The following is a 5,958-nucleotide window of genomic DNA, read 5'->3' as shown; positions in this document are numbered from 1 at the left end:
TATAGTCAAAGCTGTTAGGGGCCTTACTTTCTAGGTGCAGCAGCGGTTCATGCAGTTGAACAGTTGAATTACCAGTACTCTGTATCCTGTCCTTGCTAACCGGGCTGCAGCAACTGGCTTGGTGCAGTTCTGTGCCCTCCAGACTGCTCATTTGGGAAGCAAGAAGGCAGAAACTCTGCACAGACTGCAGTCTTTGGGTTTGTGTGTTACACTCTTCCTACCAATGTCTTAAGCCTACAGGGCTTGCTCTGCTTTCCCTGCATCTTCTCCCCTAATTGTTCGGTGTTTTAACTTCTGGATGCAGCAGGAAGCTGGCCGATATCACCAGGCCACAGAATGATATAGAGAAGCTTACTTTTGTCATAGTGTCAGCTCTTTCGAGAAGAGAAATCCCAAAGTTCCGGCAGGTTCAGTTTCATTCCTGTTTGACAGATGAAGAGGCACTTGGCAGATGAGTTTAAAATGGGGTGCATAATTTGAAAATGGTGCATAAGTTGAGAGTCTGAATTTTGCAAGCTTCAGTGCACATCACTTAATGGCCTTGAAGTGAGCAAACAAATGTCAGGAGAATGCATGAATCAGCGGGGCTTCCTGGTGGTGTCAACATCCCTCATCCAAAAGTCATGATAGAATTTGTCAGGTTTCGCACCTTGCACCTTTTCTGGAAAATTTTAGACCGTATTCTTACATATGCAACAAACTCAGTGCAAATATATTTTTGTAAACCTTATCTCTTTTAAACTGATAGGAACTGGAGCATCCAGAAGCAGCTGCTTTTTTGTGTCGTAGAAGAAATGTGATCACCACAGGAATTTGAGGCAAAGCACAGTTAGCTGCAACTTCCTTGTGATGAGTTTGCCAATGTAAACAACTGTGTCCCATAAGCCTCTTCCTGTAAACTGTTTCAGAAAATATCCTGAGATGTAAGATACAAGATACGTGCTTGCCTGACACATGATCTATTATAGAAATTCCTGTTAAAGTCCATCTAACATCTGATTTAGCCGTTATTTTTAATCCACTGTTTCAACCAGGTATGTGCCTGACAGCAAGTCTTTTGTTCTTGAATATTTAAGTATTCTAATGTTTACTAAATGAGGGCTGGTTTTTTTTTGTTTATTTTTGGTGCAACCTAATTGGGGAATTTTCTGGTTATGACTAACACTGCAAAACACAATGGCAAGCTCTGTGTCACAAAATACACTTTCTTCCTTGCTAATCTTGAAAGTAAAAAGTGTGAGTCAGAAGCAATGTAATATAATTAATATAGCATCCTGGGTTGTTTTCTGTTTACTTTGCTGTCCTGCACTGATCCTCAGGCTTATCTCTAAAACAAGGAACTTGTTTTAAAACAAGGAACTTGTTTTAGTGTGTAGTCAGAATCCAGCTACTAAGTATTTCCAAAAGAACTTAAGGGACTATTTTAATAGCATCAACAGGCAGGTGATGTGATCTGTGCAAGACGTAGACTAAATGAACCAAAGCAGTAATTAGCAGGTGTTAGAGTGACATCAGTACTGGCAAAGAGTCAGATCTACAACGCTAACGGTGGCTGTGGGTAGCTGTGGAATAAAGCACTGGTGCTGCACAGTACCGTAGTTTTGGATGGTGCTTGCTGACCGCAGCCTTGTCAGACATGGCTTACTTCCAAACAGTATTGTCTGGGGCGGTGTTTCTCTATAGACGTGTTCTTGGCGTGTCACTTTGCGTTACAGGGATGTGAAGCAGGACTGGGACCTGTTTTCTGAGACCCTTCTGTAAACGCACTGCTCTTATAACTTCAGACTAAATGGTTATGATGCCCATAACCTGCGTTACAACAGTAGAGACTTCTGGTTAGGTAAAATTATCTGCTGCTAGAGAACCGTGCACGTTACAGGATCTTCACCAAGGAAAACAGTATTAAGGCCTTGACCTGGGAACGAGGGTGTCTTCATTTACAGCTCTTTGACTCTTTTCATCACCTTGGGCAAGTTGCACAATCCTGTGACTTTGGTTTCCTTGCATGCAAGTGGAAATACCGTTAGCTCAAAAGGTACCATAACTTCTCAGTCACTTGTTCATGCAAAACAGTCTTATTTCACAGAATTTTCTGGTTCGACTCTCCAGACTTTGAATGCAATCCTCACAACAGCATTATCTGGTATTTTATCATTCAGAAGCAGGCAGGTTTGGGTCACTTCTGACACTGCACTTTAAGAGGTGTGAACACCTGCTCCTGTGCTTCCAAATTACTGTTTGAAAGAAGAAAGCACAGGGAGATGGTGCATAGACCAGGGAATGGGACTGCAGTAAGTCAGGCCAAGGGTTGGGGTTTGAATGCTTATTCATGTTATTTTAATTGCACAACCTTTTCGTGGTTTTATACGAAACTGCCTTCAGCCCGCTGCCTGTGAGGAGGAGCAATACTTACAAACAACTTTCTCTGTGTACCTAACTACACTGTAAAAATCGTTTTTGTCCGGGAGACTTCCATTTTGAGATACGGCGATACCAATACTGAATTGCTGAGCTCATGGAATCCGAGATGAACGTGAGTGACACCCGTCTCTGTTTACAGCTACTCACGTTTCTTGGTCTCACCCATGGGGGCTGTTCTTGGTTGTGCTCTCCAGAGGCCTGTGCACTTGAGCACAGTAGGCACCTGCAGAAGTTGTTGGGACTGTCTCTGCGAATAAACTTGTATTTCACTATTCGTAGAATAGGGCCTTAACTTGCAAAGCATTTTCTTAGAACATAGAATCAGCCTAGGCAGCATAATGCATTGGTTACACGTGCCTTTGGGAGTACTTCAACCTCCTAGTGATGGCCACAGCCTTGTATATAGAAACACATGGAAATTTCTTCTAAGAATGTAAATATTCCTAGCTGTAACTAAATTGATTCTTACTTTTTTTTATATAGAAAAATGCTTGTTGTTTGTAAAATTCTGAATAAAGTCCTATCTGGAATTCTCTTTAAAATGAAGTAACCTCGTAATTTTTCCATCGTGTTTTAATGCGTTACTTGTATAACAGAGCTGCCTCATTTGTTACAGCCCTGCTGGCACTACCACGGGACCAGTAATTCCAGACGTATTTAGAAATGACACATCATTGAGGTGCTGCAAGAAGTTTCTCTACAGCGCGACTGCCATGTCTGTGGCAGAGTGGTGTGGGAGGTGTTTGCCACGCAAACGTTGCCGCACGAAGCTGAGTGCTCGGAGAGGAGCAGGAGCACCACCAGCGGGGTCAGCTGAGTTCGACACTAGGTGGTGTAAGAAACAATTCAGGAACCCTGCCTGTCAATGCCTGGTTTTCCTTTTCAATAATCAGTGTTTGGCCTGTCTCGTACATGCAGGCTTGGTATCTGCAAAAAGTAGTAATTAAAAAAAAATTAATCTTGTGAAGAACTAGCTCCTCTGAGTCCAGACCCAGCTCCATAAATGATCTTTAAAACCTGGGTCTCTTCTGTTCTTCCACGATTTTATTTCCTTTCAGGATGAAGTTCAGCAAAACAGTTGGAATGAAGAAAGATGAGATAATGAGGCACCCGGAATCTGCTAGGGACGTTTACAGAACCGAATACTTGGCTGACTCTGCAAATGAACCCCTGCTGCCTGTTGGATGAATTGCTAATTTTAATCCTTCAGAGAGGCACGGAGACAGTGCCACCAGAAAGGGAAAAGAACCTGTCATCCGGTGACGGAGTCAGTGGGGGGCTACGAGGGCCACTGCCCGGTCTGCTTGCAAGAAACCCCCCCTCGCTCGTTTGGAAGGCGCAGCAGAGCAGGGAGGATCACGGTGCGGGGGGGCTCCTGCCAGCAGAGCCCTGCTGGGTGCCCCTGGCGGCCAGGGGAAAGCCTTGGGGAGCTGATGGAGCTGTGCAGCAGAGAAAACACTTTGCTTTGCGTGTATCTGAAGGTCCAGAACCAGGCCTCCAGTATCTGGAGGAGTTTATAAATACATCATGAAATGCACACACGTTCCTGTCTTTTCATCCATCCATCTAAATGACGCTTCCTGAGCTGTCGCTATGTTTCCGTAAGTTTTGTAAAGGAGAAAAGTTAAAATAGTCCCGTGTAGGTGCAGAATCCTGAGCCACGCGCACAGTGGTCACTCAGGGGATCTTCTGGCAGCCAGGACAGGCACTGGGTTGTCTGCATCTGAAATTTCACAAAGGGCAAGTACCTGAATTAAACCCAACCCTGCATCACACGAGGCAATGAGCAGCCTAAGGAACAGTGGGGGAGTCTGGATCCCATGGCCCGAATTTCAAATATGATTTAGATAACTGATAACTCAGTTATTATATATATAAAAATAAAACTGGTACTTAGACAATGGGAAGTCGCTTCCCAGGGCTCGGTTTTTCCACTGGTGGAATATGGATCTTGATTCTGCAACCCAGCGAAATGTTAGAGGAGAGCAAGCTAGTGTCCTAACAGCGTACCAGCCGTCTTCCCTTATTTAAGCTGACTACAGATCATTAATCCTAGAAGCCCTTTGAAACACTTCCTCCCGGATGTTAGTGTGAAGTTTCATTGTTTAATAGCCTGGCTGATGTATCGCTTGCTGTAACGGGTTACAGCGTGCCTCTGAACAGCAGCGGTTCATGGCAGTTCTTCCAGAGCAGCCCAGCAGCACTTGTGCAAACCCCATTTGTCTCCCTGGGCTCCAGCCCCAGGCCCTCCCCTCGGTGCTCCTCTCCAGCTCAAACAAACAAAAACCTTAGGAAAGTAAAACCCTTGGTGCCTCCCTCTACCAGCCTGTGTGCGGGGGCATTGCCTCGTTGCTTAGATCTGGGGTAACGCTGTGTGAGTAGCGTCCTGGAAACGTCTCCAGAAATGAGTGCTTCCGAGAGGAAAACAAAAACCAAACAAAAATGGGGAATGCGTTCTTCTGAGCCAGTGCGGGTTGTAGAAAAGGGCATCCGCAGCTGTAGGGAGGCGGTTTTTCTGCCCTACTCACACCGTACGCCTTTGGCCTCTTATTCTACCAGACCTTACCTCCAAACCTTACCTTAACCTCCATCACTCGCCTCTTTGCCTGCCTCCTGAGAAACCAGGCGGTTCAACTGCACCTGCTGCTAGCTCCTAAACTAACGTTACCAAGGCGTGTAGTAAGAGTGGTCAGAAGGAAATTCCCAAGAACAGCAGGTAACCGATTAAAATCCTAAAGAAAAGAGCTTTACAGCTTGCAGTCGTCAACGCTCCATAGCAGGGGCGTGCGGAGGGCTGCAGCGGAACCGCCGAGGAGGAGCGGGGCCGTGCCGGTGCCTGTGCAAAGCCCCAGCCCGGCTCCCCTGCCCCTGGCCGCGGCTGTCGGCGTGGGGAAGCTCCGGCTGCTCGGCTCCCGGGTGAGGTGAGGCTCCCGAGGCGTCCGAACCGGGAGCAGCTGGCTGGTTCTTTGACCATGGCGTGAACCGAGTTGCTTTTTGACTTATCCCTTACCTGTCCTTAGCCATCAGAAATCTCGTGGCTCCCACAGCGTTTCCCAAACCACCCGAGGTCATGCACCCGCCCCTTACGGAGGGGCTGCTCGGGGCTGTCCCCCCCCGCATCCCGCTGCCTCCCCACGTCCCAGCACGGCCCCGAGTCTGCTCGGGGGGGATCCGAGGGCTCTGCCCCCTGTGCTGCGGGGCCCGGCCTGGCTCCGGGAGGCTGGGAAGAAGCCGGCTCGCCCTGAGGGGGGGGCGCAGAGCGGCTCGGGGCTGCCCCTGCCCGGGGGGGTGGGGGGGCAGCAGCCGGGGCCGCTCCTCCTCCGCGGCCCGGGAGGGATCGGGGCCGGCAGCGAGGCAAAGGGAAAGCGAAAGGCGAAGGGAAAGCGAAAGCGCAGCGCGGGGCACTGCGGAGCGGGACCCACGGGCACCACCCGCAGCGCCCCGAGCATCCCCGCCGGGGGGCCGCAGGTAAGGGGGCGCCTCTCGCCGGCCCGGGGTTGGGGGGGGGAGGCCGGGGGGACTGGGAGGATGCTGGGG

At 48.7% G+C, this 5,958-nt stretch overlaps 2 long non-coding RNA genes across 2 annotated transcripts in view; one reads left to right on the top strand and one right to left on the bottom strand.

Annotated features, from left to right (window-relative positions):
- Positions 1 to 2,083: 2,083 nt before the first annotated feature.
- On the bottom strand, positions 2,084 to 5,548 carry LOC308177750. Its single transcript, XR_013939387.1, has 2 exons — positions 5,432 to 5,548; positions 2,084 to 4,144 (listed from the first exon to the last, which is right to left on the bottom strand). It is a non-coding gene; the product is annotated as an uncharacterized lncRNA (long non-coding RNA).
- Positions 5,345 to 5,958, top strand: part of LOC308177747 — a 33,401-nt gene continuing 32,787 nt past the window's right edge. The window contains exon 1 of the long non-coding RNA XR_013939384.1: positions 5,345 to 5,889. This is a non-coding gene — a long non-coding RNA (uncharacterized lncRNA). The remainder of the gene's footprint in view (positions 5,890 to 5,958) is intronic.

This window comes from Anser brachyrhynchus (assembly GCF_964034855.1).
Source record: "Anser brachyrhynchus genome assembly, chromosome: 14".
Taxonomy (NCBI): Eukaryota; Metazoa; Chordata; class Aves; order Anseriformes; family Anatidae; genus Anser; species Anser brachyrhynchus.
The sequence above is the reverse complement of the archived record's forward strand: the minus strand, read 5'-3'. Positions and strand labels throughout refer to the sequence as shown.